General features: G+C 45.5%; 1 protein-coding gene across 2 annotated transcripts in view; it reads left to right on the top strand.

Moving 5' to 3' along the window:
* The first annotated feature begins 3259 nt into the window (after positions 1–3259).
* The window catches only part of LOC128349107 (prominin-1-A-like), a 74149-nt gene continuing 50358 nt past the window's right edge, over positions 3260–27050 (top strand). The window contains exons 1-3 of one of the 2 annotated variants that reach the window (XM_053305032.1): positions 3260–3345; positions 4750–4917; positions 20351–20431. The gene's annotated coding sequence lies outside the window, so the exon portion shown is untranslated. The remainder of the gene's footprint in view (positions 3346–4749; positions 4918–20350; positions 20432–27050) is intronic. The other variant, XM_053305037.1, reaches the window with a different exon arrangement.

Raw genomic sequence — 27050 nt, 5'->3', positions numbered from 1 at the left:
AGATAGATAGATAACACTAAATTGAAGCTCATGAAGAGGCATTTTAGCTTGAGATCTGAATTAAAATTCACTCAAGGCAGACTGGAGGAGCAGTCTTCAAGAACAGTTTTAGACTTTAAAAGGATCAGGAAAAGAGGGGAGCAAGAGATTTCAGAGCAGATATTAGTACACCTAGTTCCTTCCAATGGTGGGTTCTGACACTTGTTGCTCAGCCAGTGTTGAGGGACCTCTTTCTCCAGGATCAGGCAGAGAAGCAGGATGTGAGAGAGGGCACCCATTTGTGGGTCAGGAAGCCAGAAAAAGCCCAAAGGGGATCTGGTCCTAAGAAACCAGTTCCTTGAGGCAGCCCAGCATGTTGCACAGACTGGGCCTGGAGACAGGGCCAATCCACATGCAATAAATGGGGTGGGCACAATAGCCAAGGTGCAGTGGTGGAGGAGCTGCTACCCAAACACAGGTGCACACAAAAGGTTAATCCAAATAAGAGACACAGTTTGGTGGTCTCAAGAACAAATAGGTGACATCTTGCCCTGGGGCCAAAAGTTGACCACACCTTTCTGCATACTGTGATGGACAAAAGAATACTTCAGTGGGTGTGTTCTAAAAGCACAATGAAATGAATAGGTTTGAGAAACCTGTGTGGGATGGGTGTGAATGGGTGTGTTAGGGCTTATCTTGTGGGCAGGAAGACCTTGATGGGTTAGTGAGAAATTTAAAGAGAGCTCCAGCCAACTAAATGCATTTGTGAGAGAGGTGAGCCTGTTCCATCTTACCTATTCCTTTCTGAGAAGACAATAATCTAGAAAGCTGAATCTGATGTGCTATCATGGAGGGGAGTACTTGACTATCCTTGATAGAAGAATAGCCATTAACTTATGTCTACTTTGGCTTCTGCCACCTAATGGCGCAGCGGGGAAATGACTTGATTAGGAAGCCAGAGGTTGCTGGTTTGAATCCCTGCTGGTGTGTTTCCCAGACTATCGGGAACACCTATATCAGGCAGCAGCAATATATAGGAAGATGCTGGAAGGCATCTCATACTGCACAGGAGATGACAATGGTAACCCGCTCCTGTATACTACCAAAAGACAACCACAGGGCTTTGTGGTTGCCAGGAGCAGACACCAACTCGATGGCACACTTTACCTTACTTTAGCTTCCACACATGTGTGCTGGAATCAGAAAGCAGAGCACAAGGAATAGTCCTCTTTCAGTCAGGGGTTAGGCGTGACCTGGAGTTACCTTCCCCATGCTCCCTGCTAAGTGACATACCCTCATGAGTTAGTTAGCTCATGTAAGCACCTGGTGAGCCCACAATCCCATGAGTTCAGGGAGTCCAAAATGCAAACGACAAGCCTGTAGTTCCAAATCATGCACACCAGGGGTGCTGCTGGAAACCCCCAAACAGGCTATTCTCATCAGACGCCTCATTCCCCTAAAAATATTTCACAGCACACAGTGCTTACACGTAGTAACCCATCCAAATGTAAACCAGGGTGGACTCTGTTTAGGAAAGGCGACAATTCATGCTTGCTACTGCAAGACCACCTCTCCAACTCAAGGGCTGTAGGATGCTAACGTTCTTGCTTCTTTTCTACATGATCAAGAGGACAGCATACCTGAGCAAATTTATGTAACTATTTCAGATATGATTAAACACAGCGACATTTTGAAATGTGCTTCTTTCTGCATAGAAGTGACCCTCAAGCAAAACAGCGGTATATACAGCTTGTTTTTAAAGCAATCCACTTATGAAAGGTTATGAACATGTACACGGAAGAATCGTTGCTTCATAATATTTATGTAGCACATTTCAGGTTTTCTCAGTGCTTGCTTTATCTCAGCAATCCACCCTGTGCGCTGGATTGTGTAATACTGGAAAGAATTCTAAAATTTCCGGTGAAAAGTGTTATGCTTCACACAGCAGGGATCCTTAAAGGTTTGCTATGTGAGAGATTCATGTGGTGCCATTGTTGTGAGAGCACTGCTGCTCACTGCCTGTGGCTGGGGATGATGGGAGTTGTAGTCCCAAATTTGAGAAACCCGGGATTCTATAGGCTGGTCTGTGGAAGAATGACTGTGCCTTTGAGGAGTGGACTAAATGACCTTTGAATCCCTTCCACCTCTGATTACATGGGAAGCAAAGACAGTGCAACTTTAATCCTCAGGCAGAGATGGAAGATGCACAAGCCCCATATTAAATGCAATTGCTCTCAAGGCCAATCATTGTGACAGATCCTGAAAACAGAGCTAGCCTGGCACCTGCAGATCAGGCTTTATGACCGTAGGAACTAGTGTGCAGTCTAAATCTGACCAGGCCATTACAGGAAATGTACCTTGATGCCAGCACAAACCCTGTCCCCAGGCCAGAAGACATTGGCTTTAAAAGGCTCCACTTGCTGCCTCTCAGCTTCTTCCTGCTTGTGTTCTGCAGCCAGGCTCCGCAGAAGTATTCCTATCGGCCGCACCCACCATGAAAGCAAACACAGCTCCCTGCCGGTTAATAACCGTTCAAATAGTTGCAAGCGCAAGAAGCAAAGGAAAGTAGCATTTCATCATTTTTTTTTTTGTTTCAAGCATGTTCCCGATGGAGTTGTAAGGGTGATTTGAGATCATGTTTGGGCACCTCTTAAAACACATGGACGATGTTTCTTTAATGCTGGTTTGTTAAAAGCAGCTCTTCATGGGCCCTGGGCAAGATCTACATTGCTCCTTCACCCCTACCCCCACCCCACGCACATGTCCAGGCCTCTCTATTGTTATCCTTCTGATAGGCAGGCAGGGGTTAGGGCCTCCTGTAGCAGAGCTGGGCTGATGCAGTGACCTGGGGCTCCTCCCTTGCACCTTCACATTGTAAAAGGTGTGTGCCCTGCTGCTGCTGCTGCTGCTCCTTAGTTTCTGGGGTAACAGCTGGACCTTGCTGTGCTGCAAGGCACAGCAGCTCTCTGTAAAAAGCTGAGCAAAGATGGTGGTGCTCAGCAGCATTCCTGATGTCTTAGGCTAGTGGTGGGTCCCTTGCTGGTCCACAGGGCCACCCAGTCATGCCAGCTACTGATGCTGAGCTTGAATGCAGGCACACTACTTATTTTGTATGCACACCACCTCGAAGAGAAGTTAAAACCAATAGGTACAAGGCAAGCTTATTAGCAAGCTGGTTGTCAAATACAGAGAACAACTTTTCGATACCAGGAACCTTAACCATGGCCACAGTGTCAAAAAAGACTACAAATCCCAGGAGCACCCATACCATTCCCAGTACTCCATGAGGAAAGGAAACGGAAGCTCCCTCGCAGCGGGGATTGAAAAAGAATGGTGGAGGTGCTTCTCTTGCCCCTGCCAGTTGTGGTAAGTAGTTTTAGAGGTCGAAGGGTGAGGGGGCCCAAAAAGCAGCTTGAAGGACGGAAGAGTTTGCCTCAAAGCAAAGTGGGCCTCCTTGAAGTGAGGCTGAGGTGGTGTACAGGAGACCCTTCAAAAGCTCCAAAGTGGTAACCCAAACCAAGCATGACTGCTTCACAGAGGCCTAATTGTACACATGCATGGGGGAATAGGAATGGGGGGGGGGGGGGCGGAATGGAGTGGAAGGACTCCTAAGACTACTTTTAGGTATAACTTAAGATCAGGAGATCAGAACAGTGGTGATTCATAATTACCAGGGAAATGAGGTCAGTCTTCAGGACCTTGGAGGAGAGGTTAAAGAGAACAAGTGGGCTCAATACTGCTCAGAGGCAGACTCAGTCCCTAGGCAGACTACCCCTGCTGCGCTTCTCCCCTCCCTGCCTGGAAAGCGGAAGCCTTAAAGAAGCAGCCTTCTTGAATCTGTCGCTCTTCTACCTGCTCCTCCCGAGCTTGTTGGTGTTTGCTTGCAGACATGGAGTTGTGAGAGAGGCTGTTCTGTAGTGGGCTTGGATTCCTGGGGTGCTTCCCCTGGGAGTCCAGGTCCTGAGGGAGCTTCCTGGGGGGACCCCAGCTAGCTCTGGGGCTCTCTCAGGTTCTGCTCTTGTGGAAGGCTGACACACTACCTCTTCCGTGTCCGATTCCCAAGTTGCTACTCTGTGGGTGGGGGTGGCTTTGATACACAAAAGAGCCAAAACCGTTTCCAGGCTATGCAAAGTAACTTGCATTAGAAGTGAAAGGGAGCACAATAGTTTCCTACAAGTCTTCAAGGTGCTACAAGACTCATCACTGTTTTTGCTGCAACAGACTAACACAGCAGCTAAAGTAAAGCAAAGTGTGCCATCGAGTCGATGTTGACTCCTGGCAACCACAGAGCCCTGTGGTTGTCTTTGGTACAGGGGCGTACCGTCCCTCAGGCAAGGGGAGACAGTTGTCTCCTGGCCCGCTGACTCAAAGGGCCCCCGAGAGCCAGGTCACATGATCCCAACTCCCCAGCGCCCACCCGATTGCCGCCCACTGCCCAGGCGGGCCGCGGCAAGACATGAGGAGCTGCGCCTGTGCACCCTCTCTTTTCTGGTCTAGGCTCCTTCCCCATCCTGGCCCTGTCCAGTCGGCCTTCTCTGGCATCAGGGCTCACAGAGGCTCTCATTGGCTGGTGGGTGGGTGTGTTTGCGCCCTCTGCACACACCTTGCCAACTCGATTTGATCTCTGCTGCTGAGCTTCCTTGGGCCGACCCTCTCGCCCGTCCCTCGCTGCATCTGGCAGCTTGTCGGCAGTTGCCGCTTGACTGACCCCCCCCCCCCCCGCCCGCTGGGCTGACTTCCTCTGGCCTTCGGGGATGCACCTTTCCCTAGGAGCCCTCTGCGGAAACCCCTCAGGCTCTGACTTCTTCTGGCGTCCGCATGAGAGAAGAAGAGCCGGCAAAGGAGACGAGTGAGGTCACCTCCCACCCGCCCACACCTGGAAGCAAAGGGCGGCGATCATGGAGTGCACAAGAAAGAGGACGGCTCACAGGGAAGAAGGTAAGCACAGCGATGGACTGGGAGGGGGACCGGCAGCTGTTTCCCACTGGGGTGCAATACTGTGATCTTTTGCAGGGAGCCCCAACCATCCAGGCCGGGCGGCTGTGGCTGCTGCTGCTCCAGGCACTCTCTGAGAGAGTTGGGGTTCTTCAGAAAGTCTGAGGAGGGTGAAAAGGCACGCAAGGGAGAAATCTGATGCAGAGTTGCTGTGTGGCCAGTTCCATGGGAAAGGATGAGAGGCTGAAGCCCTCTGGATTCGATCCTTGGCAGAGCCACAATAAATGAAGTGGGATGGGAGGAAGAAACACTGCCTTTGGAAAATCATCCAGAAGTGTGTGTAAAAAAAAAAGGATGTGGATTCCCCGCCACACACACTAGTGTGCATACATGTGCCTTTTTTATTTTTTGGAAAGGAGAGATGTCAGAAAAGGCAAGTGGGGGGAGAGGATTTGTTCTTATGTGCACTTACTGCAGATTTCAAAACTGTAATGGGTGTGGAGGGGAGGGGGAAAGAAGAAAAGAGCAACATGTGTGGATTCCTGTGAAATGCCCCAGTGTAGCGGGCTGCAGGAGTTGGGGAAGAGTTCGTTAAACTGGGGTTTGTTAAAGGGAGAAAATGCGGCGCAAGGAAGGAAGAAGTGTGGAGGCTAGTAGGTTGGGTGGAATCGTTCTACACTCCGGAGAACTCTCTTATAGGAACATAGGAAGCTTGCTGCCATATACCGAGTCAGACCCTTGGCCCATCTAGCTCAGGATTGTCTGCACACTAGTCCAGGCGCCTCTTTCTGCGAAGGTGAGTCCATGCTGCCTGCTGCGTGCACTGGCCAGAAGAAGGCAGGGAATCAGGAGATGGAAATACGTTTTGGTTAAGAAAAGGAAGAGGAGTGACAAGAAATCTGTCCCTGCCTCAGTTTCAGACTCTGGCTACTACCCCAAACACAGCCTCAACCCCCCTCGCCTCGCTTTGCTCTTGCCTCATCCATCTCCTTGCCGCAGCAGAAGACAACACTCCACGTGTAGCCAGCATGTGTTTACCGCGCCCACCCCACCCAGTTTATCGAGGCAGCCACTGCTCCTGCCTTGTTCACAGATGCGTCTGCTTCGTAGGCAAGGAGCCTACATTGTGAGGACGCGTTCACACGTGTGCCTTCAATTCCGGGAAGCTTCTGCCCCAGCAGCAGCTGAGGTGCTTGGAGCAAAGTCGTCTGCAAGTGGTGGAATGTTAAGTAGTTGGGATGAGACGCCGGCATCTCTAGGTGAAACGGCAGGCCCAACATCACTCTAGTAGCCACTGCCGGAGGTGGGGTAGAAGGACTACTGGCTCACTCCCCAGCAGCCATTCCCCCGGCTGCACAGCGGCTTAAATTGACAAAAATTTACAAAAACAACAACATGGCTGTTCGTGGCAGGGGAAGGCAAGTGGCAAGTAGCGGGAGGTTTGGCGTGGCAGGGTGGGTCTTTCCATCTTCTTTCTCTTTAAACTCTCTCCCTCTCTCTTCTCATTCCTTTTTCTTTTTCTATTTCTCTCTCGCTCTCTCAAGCCAAACCTACCCATCCTCTCAAGTCAAACCTACCCATCCTCTTTCCATCTCTTTTTTAACTTCATCTCGCTCTTTCTTTCCCTCCCTCACTCTCCCCTCAAGCCTGCCCCATCCCCTTTTCCTTTTTCTATCTCCTTTCCTTTCTCTTTCTCCCTTTCTCTCTGGTCAAGTCTCCCCCATCCCCTTTCTCTCTCTCATCTTCCACACTGGTGGAGTTTGTGGTGAAGGATCAAAACAGTGTGTGGTGAAGGATCAAGGTGTAATTTTAATCAAAATTTCAGAGTAAAACTTCTCTTATTCTTTCCTTACAAGTGCTCCATGTTAAGTGGGGTGATTTGTATGAATAATAAACTGTGAAACCATGGGGGCTTGTATTATTTTCCCTTACAAATGCACTTTCAAGTTTTTGTTGTGAATTATCAAGAAGGCTGTGAATCCACGGAGAAGCCTCTACTGTTTTTCTTTTTAACAAGTGTAATTATGTATTTGAGATCTGTGGCCCAGTGGAGGTGAAGCTTTACACGCACTGGAATGTTTCTACTAATGTATATCTGTACAGAGAGTCATGTACATCTTTACAAATTCAGTTGTTTAAATATTGGATCCTTTAGAGCCAGAAAGGGGGGGGGGATATGTGGGATGGGAGTATGTTGTGTGTTGAAATGTTTCTGCTAATGCATATTTGCATGAATATATTTGTTTTTATATTCTTACTTTCTTGTGGGTTCAGTTGCTGTTTGTTCCCTCAAGAACTGACATGTTAGAAATACTCTGTGTGTGTGTGTGTGTGTGTGTGTGTGTGTGTCAGAGAGAGAGAGAGAGAGAGAGAGAGAGAGAGAGAGAGAGAGATGATGCTTAACTTGTCAGAGGAGTGGGTGGGGCCCTCCAAAGGCCTTTAGGCCAGAAGGAGAGGAAGGCAGTGAGGGGCCCATTTTAAAATCTCATCTCTGGGCTCACTCCAACCTTGGTACACCCCTGCTTTGGTAGAATACAGGAGGGGTTTACCATTGCCATCTCCCACACAGTATGAGATGATGCCTTTCAGCATCTTCCTACATCGCTGCTGCCCAATATGGGTCTGGCAAACATACCAGCGGGGATTCGAATCAGCAACCTCTGGCTTGCTAGTCAATTCATTTCCCTGCTGCGCCATTAAGTGGCTAGCACTGCAGCTACCCCTCCAAAAATAACAATGAAGAATGCTTCTTCCCAACTGTTGCATACTGTCAAATACTGTCACATCTTCAGTGCACCAAAGACTGGATTGTCACCCCTCTCTGGGGAATGGAACTTGTATGCAAAATGTTGCATTAAAATAGCATTGAAACTGAAATTTTAGAATGACTCATCCCCGACTTGCTTAGATGACAACTCTGTGTGACTTGATTCCGAATTCAGAGACCAGCATACCTGTTCAAAAGGGATTTTCTCTTTCTTTCTGGCCTCCCGCATTATTATTATTATTATTATTATTATTATTATTATTATTATTTGTTTGTTTATTGTTTACAGTCAGACAGGTGTTATTGACTGGTTTGTTTTATCCAGACATCGAGTCCTTCCCAAGGACCTGGGATGGCTGAATTTTATTATCAACATTGTTGCTGTTATTATTATATATATTGTCGCAGAATATAGGCTGTTCCCAGTAAAGCTGCTTTTTGTAATTGGCTGATGGTGATTTCTGTGGCCCCTTTGGTGTCACCATTGGCCAATTACAAAAAGCAACTTTACTTTTATCATTAATTTGATTTCTATACTGCCCTTCCAAAAATGGCTCAGGGTAGTTTATACAGAGAAATAATAAATAAAGAAAATGGATCCTTGTCCCCAAAGGGCTCATAATCTAAAAGGAAACATAAGATAGACACCAGCAACAGACACTGGAGGTACTGTGCTGGGAGTGGATAGGGCCAGTTACTCTCCCCCTGCTAAATAAAGAGAATCACCACATTAAAAGGTGCCTCTTTGCCAAGTTAGCATTAGCTGCCTCTCCTCCTCCTCCATTCACAAACTGCTTTGTAAACTGGAAGGAAAGCTACAGAAGCACTGTGCAGGGTGGGGGCCTCTTGTTGTGTCATTACATGCCCTATTCACATGTTATATTCAATGCACATTCAATCCGTGTACAGTATATCCACATACAGATTCTTGGGAACATATATTCATATGTTATGTTGAATATATGAACATGTATAGTATAATGTCTGAACAGGGCTTTTGTGGTGGGGGGATGTTGCAAGAACTGCGGGGCGTGTGGAAGTTCTTTGGCATGCTTAACTAGATTCACTAGAACTGGCCTCTGCTACAGGGGCGTAACGATGGGGGGGCAGGCAGGGCACATGCCCTGGGCGCCACCTTGTTGGGCCATGTGGGGGGCGCCAAAAAGTGCTACGGCCCCCCCATCCCCCCTGGATCGCGCGGTGGCGGCGGCGGGCAGCGGCGGATCATGTGCCCCATGGCTTGTGGCGCACAGTGGCGGCGTGGGAGTGACTGAGTGAGCGTGGCGACGGATCGCGCGGCGGCGGATCGCCGTGTGCGCTGAGAGACGCCGAGGCCTGCTGTCTGGCCCGGCATCGCTTCCCAACTGCACAGGCGCACCTGCGCAGTTCATAGAATGAACTGCGCAGGCGCGCCTCGCAGTTGGGAAGCGACGCCGGGCCAGACGGCAGGCCTCGGCGTCGCTCTGCGCACTCGGCGATCCGCCGCCGCCTGCCACTGCCGCACTCACTCCCGCCGCCGCCCGCCACCGCTGCCCGATCCACCTCTGCCTGCCACCGTCGCGCTCACTCGGTCACTCCCATGCCGCCACTGTGCGGCACAAGCCATGGGGCACGTGATCCCCCGCCACCCGCCACCGCCTCGTGATCCGCCGCCGCCCGCCACCGTGGAGTCCAGCCAGGGCGCAGGTATGTGGGGGGGGGGGCACAATTTCAGGGGCAGAGCTTGCCCTGGGCGCCGTTTTCCCTCATTATGCCTCTGCTCTGCTATACTGCTGTACTAAGGAGGACACCCATGGGCCTTTTAGCACAGTCTGGACGAGGGGTTTTAATTTTGGTTTTCATGTCTTGCACCACAAATCTGGATCTCCCATGCCCTCTTTACCAGGATGGCTCCCCCCCTCCCCCAATGTTTGGCAAAACAAGAGTCCTGGCACAAAAGAGAACAAAGGGAAAGTTGTGGCAATGCATTGATGTCTTTGTGGCCCTTTTGATGAAGGTTGTTTGTTTTGTGTTCACAGCTACTGGCATTAGGAAGAAAAGCAAACAAATGTTCTCTCACGTCAGGTGCCTCCACCTCTTTTGTCAACAGCAGTGAGAACTCCTGGTCTCTTTATAGAGCTCAGTTATAAGCATCAGTCTTTAGATTCTTGTCAGAGTGGCTTTAAAATAATGAGATTTTCAAATACAACCATTTTTCTCATGTGATGTATGTGTCATATGCTGTAAGCCCACAACAGTTGTGTGAGGAGCCTTTCTCCTAACTTGTTTAAACCGTGGTGGTGAATAGCTATACATCTCCTGGGACTAGAGAACTGCAACCAAATATTTGGTTTATGAGTTGAAACCAGTATGTGAAATGTAAATGCCCTCTTTGCCCTCTCTGGGCCTGAGGGGTGGCTGGTGGTATCCCCTTCTTCAAAGCAACAACAAATATTTATATACTGCTTTTTGACAAAGGTTTCCAAAGCAGTTTACATAGAGAAATAGTAAGTAAGTAAGTAAGATGGATCCTTTTCCCCAAAGGGCTCACAATCTAAAAGAAACATAAGATGGACACCAGCAACAGTCACTGAAAGCATATTGTGCTGGGGGTGGATAGGGCCAGTCACTCTCTCCCAATTAAATAAAGAGGGCCACACGTCAATGCATGGCCACAATCTTCCCTTAGTTATCTTTTGTGACAGGACTCTTGTTTTGCCAAACATTGAGAGAGAGCCACCCTGCTAAAGAGGGCAAGGAAGATCCAGATTTGTGGTATAAAACATGAACACCAAAAGTGGTTCCACCCATCCCTTTCCACCTCTCCCCACCTCTCATGTTCTACCAGTCTGCCACCCAAGAGCTTTCAGTTTGACTGACAGCTCACCAGTCTGCCACCCAAGACCCTCTCATACACTTGTTCCAACCTCCAGCTCTTTATGGGAATCAGAACAGTAATCAAATTTCCCCAAACTTAAGAATCTTGCCAGATGCAATCCTCTATCTTCTGCCCCTCCTGTGCCAGTAGCCCTATTCAGATATTATGTCTGCACACATATACATATTTCTATGTGAATGACCTTACTCGTTTTTAAAGCAAACCTGGATACAGACCCCTTCATATGCATGGTACAGATAGGAAGTGTAGTGCTGTTCAGCATAACATGTGAATAACTGTACCTGCATGCAGATCTGTACACAGATTGTACAAGTGTTGACAATAACTTGTGAGATCATTTACATGTAAAATGATAATACTTAGCATCTGTATAGAACTGTCATGTGTCCCAAGCATTTCACATGAACTATTGTGTTGTAATCCTTATAGCATACTTTAAGCTTAACAATTATTATTATCCTCATATTGCAGCTGAGGGGCTGAGGTTTAGAGGCAGTGGCTTGCCTAAGGTCACTTAGTGAATTCATGGCACAATAGAGTTGCCAGCTCTGACTGAGCTATGAATCAGTACTTCCCTGGTTAAAACTGTACCTCTGTCATAGGGTTGCCAAACTTCCAGGATTGGCCTAAACAGTCTGCAGGAATCATCAATCTCCTCGAAAGACTGAAAAGCGATCCTGGGGATTCCCCAGTTTATTCTATTAATTTATTATTTATTTAACACATTTTTATACTGTTCCATACACAAGTCCCTGGGCAGTTCACAATATAAAAACAAAACAAAACATTAACACAATTAAAACAGTTTAAAATACAGGTAAAAACTCTAAAATTGTACAATTATAAACTAAAAGCCTGACTGAACAGGTATGTTTTCAGGTCCTCCTTAAAACCATCCAGAGAAGGGGAGGCTCTACTTTTGTTAGCAAGTATGTTCCAAAGTCCTAGGGCAACCCTTGAAAAGGCCCGGTTTTGTGTCACCACCAACCAAGTCGGTGACAACCGCAACCGGAACTCCCCAGATGATTTTAATTGGTGGTGGGGTTATGAAGAATAAGACATTTACTTAAATATTTTGGACCCAAGCCATTCAGGGCTTTATAAGTAATAATCAGCACTTTGTATTTTGCCTGAAAACCTATTGGCAGTGTAGTTATTTTAAAATGGATGTAATATGATCTCCAGAGGAGATAATTTTGGTAATGTTGGAGCCTGGACCTAAAGGCCTTTGGAGGCCTCCCTCCGCTGCAAATTAAGCATCATCATGCTCTGCTGGGCAACCACACCACCTGGGAAAGACTAAAGAGTATTTGGGGGGCCTCAGGGTCCGTGGAGGCCCTGGATTTTGGCCTGGAAATCCAGAGGAAAGAGTGCCTCTGATGATCTCTTCAGGCAACCCTGGAGACCAACCTGGCTGTACTAAATGCAGTTTACATACTACGTATAAAGGCAGCCCAATGCAGAACACATTGCAGTAGTCAAATCTGGATATTACCAGCATATGCACCACTGTTTAAGGCCATTTATTTCCAGAAATGGATGTAGCTGGCATATCTGCCTAAGCTGATAGAAAGCCCTCCTTGCCACTGCCTCAACTTGAGAGTCCAGAGAGAGGTTTGGGTCAAGAGGTTCTTCTGACTACATACCTGCTCTTTTTGGGGGGAAAGAACAGGTATAACAGAGCAGATCTAAGCCACTTCCTAAGTTCTGACCTACCACAATGCCTTTGTCTGGCTTGGATTCAGTCTCAGTTTGTTCTCCCTCATCCAGCCCATTGCCACCTTCAGGCAGGCATTGAGAGAAGTTAGGCCATTTCCTGATGAAGCTGACATAGATAAATAGATTTGGGTGTCATCAGCATATCAAGAACACCCTGCACCTAATCCCCTGATGATATCTGCCAGAGGTTTCATGTAGATGTTAAAAAGCGTTGGAGATAGAATGGAGCCCTGCAGGGCCCCTTACAATAGCTTGTTTTGAAGAGCAACAATTTTATATCCCGCTCTTCCTCCAAGGAGCCTAGAGCGGTGTACTACATACTTAAGTTTCTCCTCACAACAACCCTATGAAGTAGGTTAGGCTGAGAGAGAAGTGACTGGCCCAGAGTCACCCAGCTAGTATCATGGCTGAATGGGGATTTGAATTCGGGTCTCCCCGGTCCTAGTCCAGCACTCTAACCACTGTACCACGCTAGCTTTATATGCCATACAGAGCAAGGATCAAGAGAACATGTAGTAAGGTGAAGTGTCCCAAACAGCTTGTCCACACCTTCAGATCAGTACCAATATCAAGCCAATGTCTTAGGAACATAGGAAGCTGCCATATACTGAGTCAGATCATTGGTCTATCTAGCTCAGTATTGTCTACACAGACTGGCAGCAGCTTCTCCAAGGTTGCAGGCACGAATCTCTCTCAGCCCTATATTGGAGAAGGCAGGGAGGAAACTTGAAACCTTCTGCTCTTCCCAGAGCAGCTCCATCCCCTGAGGATGGAGGCCATTAACATCTCCAAGACTGTTTTTCAATCTCTCCTTATGCTTTCTGGAGATTCTAGGCCAATCCTGGAAGGTGACAACCTAGGGCAGTGGCAAGATTTTAACCGCCCAGAGATTTAAGTTGTAGGTGGTATAAAAATAAGTTAAATACATACATACATACATACATACATACATACATAAATACATAAACCAGCGAAGTTGTAACTCATAAGCCAGTCTCTTAGCCGCTATTTTGTGACATCCTCACACTGAGATATGCAACATCAATGGCATCTCTGCTGCAATGGCATGGCATCTCTATGCTCCATTAACTGGCAGACTCTGTGCCCTCAAACCCATCGGGCAAATGGAAACCTGAACTGAAAAAATTACTTGCTTGAAGAAAGCCACATAGAACTGCCTTCTGCATCCAGTTTCCCCTTCTGGGTTCCTGCTTTTCAGCCTCTTGCGCTGCTTCTTCCATCCACCTCACAGTGTCTGCTAAGTCACATACCAGAGCATCTGGACATTAAGATATCGGAGAAGGAGAGAGGCGTGAGAAGAGGAGCAAAATGCATAGCAACCAGGTGTCCATCCCCTCCCAGCCACACACACAAAAGAACACTTGTCATTCTCTCTTTGCCTTCAAAGACTTTATTTTTATTTTATATTGTTATTTGTCCCCTCTGGAATGCTGTTTCCCTAAGTTGCTGTGCCGTCTCTTTATTTTTATTGGCTGACATCTTGCCCCACAGTATGCACAGAGTGGAATGTAAGATTTGCACAACTCTGCAAGAGCGCTGTTGCACAAGTGCAAAAACTGCACCACGGAGTTGTGCAGCAACATTATATGTAACAACCACACTGCTGCACAACTTTGCAATTTTTGCACTTGTGCAACAGCATTCAACTGCATGAATGTTATGTTGCACAATATGTCCGCCATTGTGCTTCACATTGTTTAACTGCCTTGATTTGCATTTCTAAATATATATCATTAGATACTCTTAGCACTTCATTTGTGAAGCAGAAAAGACTATATTCCTCATGCAGTCATAACAATTAAAAATTAAGAGAGACAAAGTTCAATACTGAGGCAAATAATACAGAAAAGCTAGCTAATTTCCTACATTTAGATACTGTGGGTATGTTTAGCCCAGTTCATTATATTCAGTGCATGTACAATCTGTGTATAGTGTACATGTGTACAGATCTAGATGCCTGTACAATTATTCACTCATTGCTTTGCTTGCACATGTCAGGACAGAGGATGAATTCTAGCCTGAACTGGCCCATTATGTTCAGCACACATAGTACACTTCCTGTCTGTACCCTGCATTTAAGAGGGTCTGTTCTCAGGTTGACTTTTAAAATGATCAAATGTACAATCATTCACACAAAAAACATTAATGTGTACAGATACCTGTACACATACATGTACAAAGTAATACCTGAATCAGGTTTCAGTTTCTGCTCTATCTATGCAAGATAAAATTCTGGTCTTTTCAGAAACAGGGCCCTTCATCAGGTTAAAGTCCTCTTATCTAGCAAAACAAGGCAGTTCCAATAATCTAATTTTTAGAGCAAGTAACAAGCTGCATGGAAGCAAAGGTCTATGCTCACTCCAGCAATTTCTGTTGAATTGCAAGTGTTTGGGCTTTGTTTTTTTTTGCAAAACAGTTTCCTTCCCCTATGGCATGAGCTGTTTGCTAAGGAATGTCCCTCTGGAAGAATAAAGCAGGAGTTTAGACTCCCAGGCGGCTGCTTCAGTTTTTGCTAAGGCACCCTGAGCTAACACGGAAGTTCCTATCAGAAATTCTGCATTCTCCAGGCTCCACTGAGTGAATGAGTGACAGCCTTAGTGGCCGGAAATGGGGTGGTACAGATCCCCTGAGGGTGTTTGCTTTGGGAACAGGGAGGGACAGGTTGCTTTCACAGGAGGAGGAGAACCTAAGAGACCAAGAAAGAAATGGATAGTCCCTCCATGATCTTAGATACTATGGCAAAGGAGCTGTGTGGGGAAGGGGAGAGGGTTCTATGCTCAGCAAAGGAATTTCTCTCTCTCATCTCTTACTAAGGGAAGCATACATTACAATCTGCCACATGGAGATTAATTTCCGTGCAGGAGATTGTAATGTATGAAGTGGTTCTGAAAATAATGTTGCTTTTATATTGGATTTAGATTACTCATAATCCAGTTATATCAGAATATCACATTCCCCTCAAACTTATTTTTATGCTTCACTTTTCCACAAAGCATAATGGATGACTGTGATTTCAGACACTGCAGCTCTAAAACATTGCTTTATTTTCAATAGCTGACCTCACCTTTGGTTTCTGTATAAAATCTCTCTCTCTTCCTCCTGACTCAAAAGTCTGTCACACTGCCCCGAGTCACTTTCCCCACAACCTATACAACAGAAACTGTGATGCTGAGATTACTTGCAGCAGCTATAAATTTACATTTTCTGGAAGCTGCTTGATGACAACTTCCTGCAGGGAAGTTGTAAAAGAATGAGTCTTGTTGCACTTTGGACAAACAAATATACAAGGACTCAGGGGCGTAACGAGGCCGGAGTGGGCCCAGAGACAAAATTTTTAAATGGGCCCCTCGCTGATACACACACACTCACTTCACATGTGACTTGCCTCTGGGGGGCCCCTCGAGGCGTGGGGGCCCCCAGGCAGCCGCCTCCCCTTGCCTAATGGTAGTTATGCCCCTATCTTCCACAAAACTGTGCACCCTCACCACCCAAATTCCTCAAAGTTCTCTCAATTTTGTCACCTGTGCAGGGGCGTAGCAAAGTTGGTGTGGGCCCAGAGACAAGATTTTAAAATGCCCCCCCCCCCATTTTTTTAAAGGTTTTGTACATTATGGATGATGCAAGTCATTTAATGGTACTAGAGAAAGACATGCTGTTCTGGTAGCTCCAGGTCTTAACACTCACATCAATTTGGAGGATGAATACAACTGAAGGAAGCCTGGGCGGGTGCGCAGCTGGGGGAGTCAGTCATGTGACTTGCCTCTGGGGGGCCCCCAAGACAGTGGGCCCCCAGACAACTGTCTCCCCTTGCCCTATTATACTTACACCCCTGGGACTGGCCAACCGGTGGGCTTTCAGCTGTTGTTGAATTACAGCTTCCATCATCTCCAGTCAGAATGGCTAATAGCAAACAACAACAACAATATTTATATACCGCTTTAATTAATAAATAAGATGGATCCCTGTCCCCGAAGGGCTCACCATCTAAAAAGAAATAGAAGATAGACACCAGCAACAGTCACTGGAAGTACTGTGAGGGGTCTGGATAGGGCCAGTTACTCTCCGCCTGCTCAATAAAGAGAATCACTATGTTAAAAAGGTGTCTCTCTGCCCAGTTAGCAAAGGATTATGGGAGCTGTACTCCAACAACAGCTATAGAGCATCAGGCTGGCCATCCCTAAAATATGCTATGGTCGTGGCTTAGGGTCAGAGCCCATTTCAAACTCCAGTTTATTCAATGGGTCTTACTTCTAAGTAAGTCCACAGGAGTGCAGCTTCTTCTTTCTGCTAAAGAAAGAGACAGAGACAGCACTGATTAGAGAAGATAAAACTATTATTTAACATGCCTGGGAAAATATAGTACTTGCATTGTATTTCTTGTAACTGAAACTCTCGTTGGTAACAAAGATTACTATTAATGAATTTTATTATTATTTGTACTGCTTTTCAACCAGGGGTGTAGCAAGGTTGGAGTGGGCCCAGAGACAAGATTTTAAAATGCCCCCCCCCCGCTCGCTGAAGCTCAGCTCATGAAGTAAAGAAATCTTAAAAGAGGCTGAATAGTGGTAACAAGCATAGTAATAGAACATCATCCTAAATTATTTTTAAAAAGGTTTTGCAAATTATGAACGATGCAAGTCATTTAATGGTTCTAGAGAAAGACATGCTGTTCTGGTAGCTCCAGGTCTTAACACTCACATCGGTTTCGGAGTATGAATACAACTGAAGGAAGCCCGGGCGGGTGCGCGGCTGGGGGAGTCAGTCATGTGACTTGCCTCTGCGCCCCCCCCCAACAAGGCAGTGGGCCCCCAGACAACTGTCTCCCCTTGCCTTATTATAGTTACGCCCCTGTTTTCAACAAAAACAAGTTTTCAAAGCGGCATACATAGCAAAATGAATAAGAAAATGCTTCCACAGGGGCTCACCAAGGACACACTAGCAACAGTCACCGGAGGAACACACTGCTAGGTTGAATAGGAACAGTTCCTATCCTATCACCTTGCTAAAGATCAGAGAGCCACCACTTTAAAAGACTTTTTTTGCTCAGTTAGCAGGAGTTTAATATATCCAATATGTTAAATAACAGCTCATACAATATAATACTAAATGCTTAATAAAGATAAGGTGAACAAACACCAGACAATTGTATCAGTTAATAATCAAATAAACTAGCTGTATGCTTGACAACTGAAGTTGGTCCTAAGGCTTTCACTTTTAATTATTACTTCAAGTACTTTTATGTGCTTCTACCTTTGCTTTACTAAATGCTTTCCCATACGTCTACAGAAAGTTTCACGTGAGCCTTTCAGCCATTCAAATGCCATTCTAACTTCAGCCTTCTCACACAATACTGTGTGACACGATATTGTTTGAGAATGTGTTCAATGTGGTTCTTTGTGGTCTCTGTGCACTCACACCTGAATCTGAGTCTGAACAGAGCCTCTTTAGGAACTTTCTAGAGCTCAGCCTCAGAGGTTTTTTGAGCCATACCTTCATGGAGCAAGAGCACATGTCCAATTCAGCATGATCCATGCCTCCTCCCTCAGTTCTTTGCACACTGGTAACATCGGCAGGTCCAACTAATACATCAACTGTCTCAAACTCCTGAAAGGTACAAAGCCCTCCAGGTGTTTTACCCACTACTCAAAGCAAAAGTGATACAGATTGACACAGACAATGTAGTCATCAAATGCTACAAGGTGATTCGAGATCTCATCTCTTCTAGCTCTCGCTCTTTTCCTTGAGGACTGGTACATCATTGACAACATTCTTCCTTCTGTAATTCACCTGAATGGTTGTGAAAAGACTGTCATGGTCCCTCAGCTGTCACCTCTCCCCCTCACACAAATAGACACTTAGACCGAAAACTTGCCATTCCATCTACTGATCCTGAGGGACTCCCATATTTCACTTGTTCATGACCTGCTTCAGCAAGCAATGCTATCCTTGTCAGGCCAGCCCTAATCCAAAACCGACACCTGAGCTGGCCTCCCCCTCCTTCTTCACAGACCCACTGGGAGGGATGACCCAAGCAGCCAAGTGGGCACTGTGGCCCCAGAGCAGGAGCTAGGCCATGGCATGAGGTCACCTCTGCTCCTGGGGTCCTGGAGCAATGAAGGGAGTTTTAGGGATAGGATAGGAGCCCAACTGGGAGACACTGGGTCTCCAGGGCTCCTCTGAGGGGATGACCGAAGGAGAGGCAACAGGTTTTGGCTGCTCAGGGTCTGATGGATCTGAGAGCTTTCATTGGGCCAGGGGTTTGGTCGGGAACTCCTCCCCCTCCTCCAAGACGGTCCGGATCACAATCCTCTTTTCCTCAAAAACACTTTTATCTGGAGTTGGGACCAAGGTCCACTCTACCTTTTCCCTCCATACACTCTACTATCACAGATCCTGCACAAGCTCCTCATTGACTGGGCAGATTGCATCCTGATAACCTCATGGTGGCCATAACAAAATGGTTGATCATATCTCTTCCAGCTCTCATGGGACTGACATGTCAATCTGCCTGTGATTCCACACCTCTCCTGGGATGACAGGCAAGTTTTCCACCCAGATATCTGGACTCTCCACTTAACTTCCCAGGGATCCTGCCAGACCTCTAAAGCGTTCAATCCAGAAATCATCCACTTGTGGTTACTATATGTGTGCAAATGGTCTCAGTTCTCTGCTTTTTAAAAATCCTTGCAGAATTGCTCCAACTTTGGCTCTGATCTACATCATCCCTCCAGCCTCCTTTCTTTGAAGGACACAGGTCCTAGTATGTCCACCCTTAGAGTCCAGCTGGCAGCTACTCCTTCCTTTCATCCACCATTTCTGTCCAGTTCTCTCTTCATGGAAACCCTTATTAAACATTTATTTAAAGGCTTGTCTCACTTGCTCCTTGCAGTCACGTTGGCTCAGCATGTGGCAAGCTCTGCACTCTGAGCTGGACCACCCTTCCTTGTATTTCAATGATGTTTCTTTCCTGTCTAAGGTTTTGTTTTTGCCTTCAAAAGGGGATTTATCTGGTGCAAAAGCATCCTCAAGTGCTCAGCAGCTATCAGTCTGGATTAAAGCACCCAATCCACTGGTATGGTCCTCTACATGCTTTAGGGTGCTTGGCAGCAGCATTTTAAATCTGCCGGAAAAATAGAAAGGTTTTCTAAGAAGGGGTGGCTCTGAGAGCCTGAGGAGACACATGATCCTGGCAGCCGGGTTAAGGAAGCACTCACTCCCTTAACCTTGTCTGAGAGCTGGATTATAAATGGGATTAGGCTGGGTGGGATCTGTGTGGCACTCCACACACGCACTCTAGCCCAGGCTAGGCGGCCCTAGCTTGGGCTAGGCTGTTTATGAGAACAACCTCATTGAATCAATGATGGGTACTGCATGAATCCTTCCCCCATCTTACCCCAGTAGTCCTATGCTTTAGCTGATTTCCCCCCTGTAGACGTTCTCTTCTGTTCCTCCACAGAAACTCTTCACTCTCCCTTCCATCTTCTCAACTGTCATGGAATCTTCACCTTCTGTATGTATAGTTCACTCTGTTCCTCAAAATACATTCCAATATGCCTTTGCACTTATTGAGAAAGAAATTGGAATGAACTGCTCTATAGAATAAAACCTGGTCTATAGTATTGCTTATAATCTTGGTAGCTATTATTTAGTGAAACTTGGCAAGAGAACAAAATTCTAAGAGAGGAATTAAAGTAAAAGAGACAAATTTGATTTATTTTTGAAAAAGACAAAAAGCTACATTTGAATATTTCGAGGGAGTTCAGTATTATTACTGAGAAAGATATTAGCAAAATCATTGGCAAGTCAGATATCAATTACATCCTAAAAAGCCACCGGTTACACCCTAATGAAGCAGGAGTGGATTCTCTTTACTCAACTGCAGTTTTTGTTACATAATTTAGACTACTATTTGCTTATCTAGAGAAATATTAATGTGAGTACCAATTAAAGCCCAGAAAAGTCAGCTAGCTTGCACACACCAAACACTAGCAAGTGTTGGGAGCATTTCTGAATATTTGACAGAATTTTCATGTCCATCTTTCTCTTTCCAGCACCTTGGGTAACCCTTCATAAGGCTGCAATGAACCACTGATAGGTCCCAATCCATTAAATGAGAAGCAGCTTTGCCAAACGTAAGTAATCTTCCAGAATGTAGAAAACCTATAAATCCTTCCTGATGCTGTATACACAGGGACACACCCTCCTATTCCATATTAATTAATTCTGAAAAATGATCCACCCTGGATCAGGACTCCTGGAGCCCCAGATTGACAAAAGGGCTCAACCCATCAGAATGGGCTCAATCCAATGGGGTGCTAGCAGCAGTGTGGCCCCAAGGCAGCCCATAGAGAACTGAAGCACACTTGTGGTCAGGTGGGAATAGGAAGAAAGAGAACTGCTTGGCCTCCCTGTATTATAGACCAGAGCAGAATACCGGAGCCTGTTGACATGGAGAAGCCATACAGGGCAAGGTCTCTTGGCACTTGCGGAGAATCAAAATGCAACTACATGCAACTCAAACACTGATTGAAGGGTATCCCTACACAATCCCAGCCCAATAGAGTCTTGATGACAGTCTTGAAATAATGACCCATGGTTAAATCAGACCAGCTAGGGCAACCAGTAGTGAGGTGTTGCTACAGCCTTCTGACTGATACAAATGAAAGGAGACAGTTGTGAACAAGTACCCATCTACTCTTGATTTGTACTGCTAGTATGACGTGATAACACACAGTTCCATGACTGGAGGAGAAATAATGAGCGAGGTGGGGGGTGGGAGAGAAGAGGGAAACACCTGATTCTTCTCAGAGGCTTATAAACTTCATAGCATCAGCCAGTGCCACCCAAGCATTAATATCAAGTCTCAATTTCTCTATAAATAATGTTTCCTTGATTTTCCTTCTTTGTAGGTTCTTTTCAATCCCTAAAATAGGTATTTCAGTGGGCACTATTTGGCCTTCATACTTACTCTCCCCACCCCCACCCCCACTCATTATCTCTTCACCAGTCAAGGAACTGTGTGTTATCACGTCTAAGGAATTTAACAGCTGGGGAACCGAGGTTTTCATCTGTGCTCATTTGTTTTACTTAACTGAGGATGGTGTATCATACTGAAACATCTTGGGTTTTTTTGTTTAACAACTTTTCGTTTTTCTTTGTGTGCGCAATAAAAAGGTCTTTTTGTTGAGAGTTTGAAGTTAATATGTGCATTGCATCGCTGACATATCGACTTATTCTTTATTATAAATCAAAGTTCAGATGCATTACAGATAAATATATTGTCCCCTACCCTATCATTTAATGTTACTTGGGCATGGTGCTTGGTTAGGTACTTCCAGAACAGCAGGGTAGGGGATATGGGCACTAGTCTCCTGTGGCCACTCTGAGCTTGGCAAGGTAACAGCAACATCAAGAGGCCATTTTTAGGGCTCCAGAAGAGCCATCTTCACCTGAGGGTAGGAGACAGAAAAGGGAACAGCCTATCAGACAACCTGACTGAAGAGGGCAACAACAACAAGAGGACTGAGGAGAGCACTTTTTACATCATGGTTTCTCCACTACCTCCAGCACTCTCCTCCATAAAGTGGAGCAGCAGTCAGGTCAGCCAGGAGCAATTAGTACTGCCTGCCCAGTGAGGCCTACAAGACTCAAGGAATGTCCTGTTCAAGGAAGGGAGCAGAAGAGACACTGCAGTGAAAACTCTAGAGGAGAATGTGTTCTAGAATGCTCTGGTAAACATTGAATTACTATGTTTACAAGGTTAGTTTTGAGAAACTTTGTGTTGAAAAGCAGTATATAACTATATGATAAATAAATAACAAAATACATAAATAATATTGAGAGGAGATGGCTTCCATCATTGATAAGCCTGTATTAAAATGTAATCATATTGGAATGGTAATACTGAAAAGGTTACTAAAATTGTTGGAAAATTTCTTTCTTTCTTTCTTTCTTTCTTTCTTTCTTTCTTTCTTTCTTTCTTAGATTTATATACCTCCCTTCCAAAATGTCTCAGGGCGGTTCACAACATGATAAAAACAATTAAAACAAATTAACAATTAAAATCAAACTATTAAAACACAGTAAAACCAATAAAACAGCTAAAAGCCCTGAAAATCAGGGCAACAGTTTAAAACAGTTCATCATTTAAAACTCTGGAAGCCCAGGCCAAATAGGTAGGTTCTAAGGGCTCTCTTGAAGGACAGCAATGATCTCAAATTATGAATTTTTGCCGGGAGTGCATTCCATAGCCCAGGAGCAGCTACAGAGAAGGCACGTCTCTGCGTCGCCACCAGACGAACCGGTGGCAACTGGAGACGGACCTCTTCAGATGACCTTAACATGCGATGGGGATCATGTAAAAGAAGGCGCTCTCTTAGATAACTCAGACCTAAGCCGTTCAGGGCTTTAAAGGTAATAACCAGCACTTTGTATTTTGCCTGGAAACGTATCGGCAGCCAGTGTAGCTGTTTCAAAACAGGCATCATATGGTCTCTCTGGATTGCCCCAGAGACCAATCTGGCTGCCGTATTCTGAACTAACTGAAGTTTCCAGACTACGTACAAAGGCAGCCCCACGTTGAGCGCATTGCAGTAGTTGAGCCGGGAAGTTACCAGCTGATGCACCACTGTTTTGAGGTCAACCTCTCCGAGGAATGGACGCAGCTGTCGAATCAGCTGAAGCTGATAGAAAGCACTCCTGGCCATGGCCTCCACCTGAGATAAAAGGCTGAGGCCTGGGTCCAGGAGTACTCCCAAGCTGCGCACCTGCTCCTTCTGGGGGAGTGTAACCCCATCCAGCACAGGGAGATCTAACTCATCCCTCAGATTCTGAGCCCCCACAATGAGCACCTCCGTCTTGCTTGGATTCAGCTTCAATTTGTTCTCCCTCATCCAGCCCATTACTGCCTGTAGGCAGGCATTTAGAGAATGAGTGCCATTTCCTGAAGATGAAAAGGAGAAGTAGATTTGGGTGTCATCAGCATACTGATAACACCCAGCACCAAATCTCCTGATGACCTCACCCAGCGGTTTCATGTAGATATTAAAAAGCATTGGTGACATTAGCCTCTTGACCAATGCTGTACCAAAGGCAGATGCAGAGAATCTGCAGAGATGCAGACCTGTTCATTTCTGGCAGGATAGAAATCACGTTTTGGTGGAGATGCACAAAAATGCTTACCATAGATGACTGGTTGAATTGAAATATGGAGAATTATGGAACTAAACAAATCAAATGTGAGGGAAGCATGGGAAAGAGTTAATACATGTTGATAGATTACCCTTATTTGTGGACTTGGGAATGATCATCTTCAAAGAAAACTCAAGACATTTTGCTACCTGAGGCAGAAAATTCAAATGCCACCTCCATGGTAAAAATAGAGAAATCAAGAACATTATTGACTATTTGCTCTTTAAGCATACCCCCAAATCTTCTGCATGAAGTGGATTGTCTTGTCTTGTGTAATGGTGGGGTTAGCCCTGGTAATGTTTGGTGGAAAGTTACTATAGGCATTTTGACATTTTAACTGTACAGACATCATAAATACTATATTTCAATTTAATAGCAAACTTGTTGATTCCAGATCAACAAGTATAGCAAGAAAATGGGTCTATTCACAAAAAAGTAGGGTGTTTTTTTGTTTTTGTTTTGCATATTCAGAGGACTCCCTATTAATGCTGAAAAATTAGTACTTTGTTAAAGACAGAATACAATCTCTCAAACCCCAACAAGGACAGCATATGTACTGAGCCCTCCCAAAGGAAAGGGGCATTGGGAACAGTTTAAAGCCATTTGCAGTAACCACAGCAAGGCTACTGAAGAACCATCTTGTTCAAAGGGGAAGAAAAAGACAGAAACAGCCTAATTTCTAGTTACCCCAAACCCAGCTCTCTATGGTTCTGATAAGGTGGCCCCTCCCTCCTCCAAATGCCACCCCAAGGCTACTTTGAACCAATTTACCCTGAAGGGAGGAGAGACAAGACAGAAGTGGCTTGTGAGAAGTGCCTACCATCCAGTTCCAGTGGTTCAAAAAAAAGTGACCCCACCTCCAGCTGCAACCTTAGGGCTACTGAAGAGCCATCTTTGTCTGAGGGGAGGAAAGATGGAATATGTCAGATAATCTGTCTTTAGGGCAGCATGACAAGAGTGACAAGAGCCTGTACTTAAACCATTGATAAGACCATTGTTTCCCAGCCAGTGTGTGCTGCAGCACTCTGACTGCTGTGTCATACTAACTTGATCTGTGGAGTGAGCTGACTCCCCTCATAATGCACTGGGAGGGATGCATGCCTCTCAGTGCATAAGGGAGCAAGTCAGCTCTGAAAGCGAGGAGTTTAAACTCCTCACATTTGAAGCAGATGTGCCCCAAAACTCACTGATAAATCACCCACTTTTGGAGCTGATTTGCTCCGTTATGCACCAGAAGGGTTGCTAGGCTCTTGGAAGAAGGAAGCTAAATTAGGGAGGGAGGGAGGCACCTGCAAAAGGAAAAGTGTGTCTGTGTTGCAGTGAGCCCCATTAAAAAAAAAAAAAAAGTAAGTGCACCTCTTACATTGAAAAAGATGAAAAAGATGGGGAAACACTGGATTAGACTATGACAATCATGGAAGGTAGTTAATACAAACAATGTTTTTAACCCTAGTGTTCTGATTTTACCTTGCCTTTTTAAATGGGAAAGGTGATTCATTAGTTTTACTAGTATAAGTAAAACTAATTCTAAAGGGAGAGAATGAGAGCCCAATACCAGGGCCCCCCAACAAAGAAAAAAAGAACTCAGACACATGGGGAGGAACAGTGTGACACCCCCTCCCACCTCCCACCCCATGCTGCCCAGTCTGGGGATTGGCTGAGCAGCTTCCTGCGCCACTCCCTTTTGTAGTGCAACAGCACTCATATCCAGGGCCTGCAGTGCAAAGTGGGCAGGGAGGAGAGGTTTCAACTCCTTCCCTTGGGTCCCTGCACTGCTCAGGCTCTTGGCCACCCAGACCACCCTCCCACCACCACCACCACCACCACCGCCTTCCCTGAACATTCACTTTGAGGGACAAGGAAGACGGAGTCTGTCTCCCCAGATTGTTGAGGGTCCTCAACCTGCTTTAGCTAAGATACCTAATCCCCTACCTAAATTGGGGATTTAGTCCTTTGGTTGTGATGTGGGTGGGAGATGTGGGTGAGGACACCTGTGATTTCTCCATTGTCATGGATGAACCACCATCTGGTTAAGACTGGACTTACAACCATGTCCCACCTCTGAGGGGCGTATTAGGATGGTCTGCCCGAGAAGTTTATTGGGTCCAAAAAGAATTCCAAGAAGCCTTGGAAGGATTTAGTGTTGGTTCTGCTGGTGATCCTGTTGATGCCCTGGTGGAGAAGTGGAACAGCAAACAGCACCAGGGCAGTAGACATGAAGCTCCTAAGTGTCCTCTTAGGAGGAATGGTCAGACATTGCTTCAAAATTGGCCTCTTGATATGCAGAAGAACTATGGGAGCTGAAGCGGCAAGGTAAACGACTGGCGCTCAAGTGGAGAAAGACTCGACTAGAATCTGACAGATTACAGCATAGAGCACATTTGAAGATCTATGCTCAGGCGATATGTGCAGCAAAGAAGCTATTTTTTTCTGCCCATATTGCTTCCACAAGCTCACTGGAATGTGGTTTTAAATTGTTTTAAGGTTTTCACGTTAATCTGTTTTATGTTGTTGTAAACTGCTCAGAGCCGGAAGTTTGAGGCGGTATACACATTTGAAAAATAAACAAATTTTTAAAATGTAACCTGTTTTAACATTATTTATTTATTTATTTATTTTATTTAACAAATTTGTATACTGCCCAAAACGCAAGTCTCTGGGTGGTTTACAACAACATTAACTATCCAAAAGCACTTCTTAATTTAATCTTGCCCCTCCCAAAAAGATTTCAGAGCTCCCCCTTTCCCCACCAAATAGCACTTATTAAAACTGGAAGACTTGCACGCTTCAAGAAATACCAGAGCACTAATTTTAAAATGGCGATTTAAAAGTTCTAACCAGTTTGTCTGAGGGTAGCTGATTCTACTGATGAAAACTTTGAAGTTATGTTTCTAATCTAAGGGCACAGTGCAAAGGAGCACAGGCTTTTAGAGATGATTATAGACTTTTTTTTTTTTAAAAAAAGATGATTGACAATCATCTCATTAGTAAATAAAGAGCCATGACGGGCATATGTCATACTGGTCAGATATGCAATGTAGTATCCTTTGATAATGTGGTTTATGTATTTATTTTTACATTTCTATCCTGCTCTTCCTCCAAGCCCAGAGCCCTCTATGTTTATCTTCACAACAGTGAAGTAGGTTAGGCTGAGAGATAAGGCCAGAGTCACCCAGTGAGTTTCAGGACTGACTGAGGATTTGAACTCCAGTCTCCCTGGTCCCAGTCTCTAACTGATATTGCATCTTACCTACCATGCTAATGTGTTATGTTGGTGTGTTCATTAAAAAAACACACAACACCCTTTCATGAAAATGTTTTTCTGCTCAGTAAAAAATGAAGAAGAAAAGCAAAGCACACAGGTACCTGACTGGCTCTGGCAGAAAGCAGGATGCTGGACTTTTGTTGGTGCGTTTGGGCAGAGCTCTCCTTAGGTATATATATATATTTAAAAAAAAATTTCCCAAGTTTTCTAATTCCTGCTCTTTCATAGTTTTCGTTTTGAAACTAGGTTCCCACCCTGCGAATTTTGAAGGGACAAAATGGAATAAATAAATGGAA

Source organism: Hemicordylus capensis, chromosome 3, assembly GCF_027244095.1.
Source record: "Hemicordylus capensis ecotype Gifberg chromosome 3, rHemCap1.1.pri, whole genome shotgun sequence".
Taxonomy (NCBI): domain Eukaryota; kingdom Metazoa; phylum Chordata; class Lepidosauria; order Squamata; family Cordylidae; genus Hemicordylus; species Hemicordylus capensis.
The sequence above is the reverse complement of the archived record's forward strand: the minus strand, read 5'-3'. Positions and strand labels throughout refer to the sequence as shown.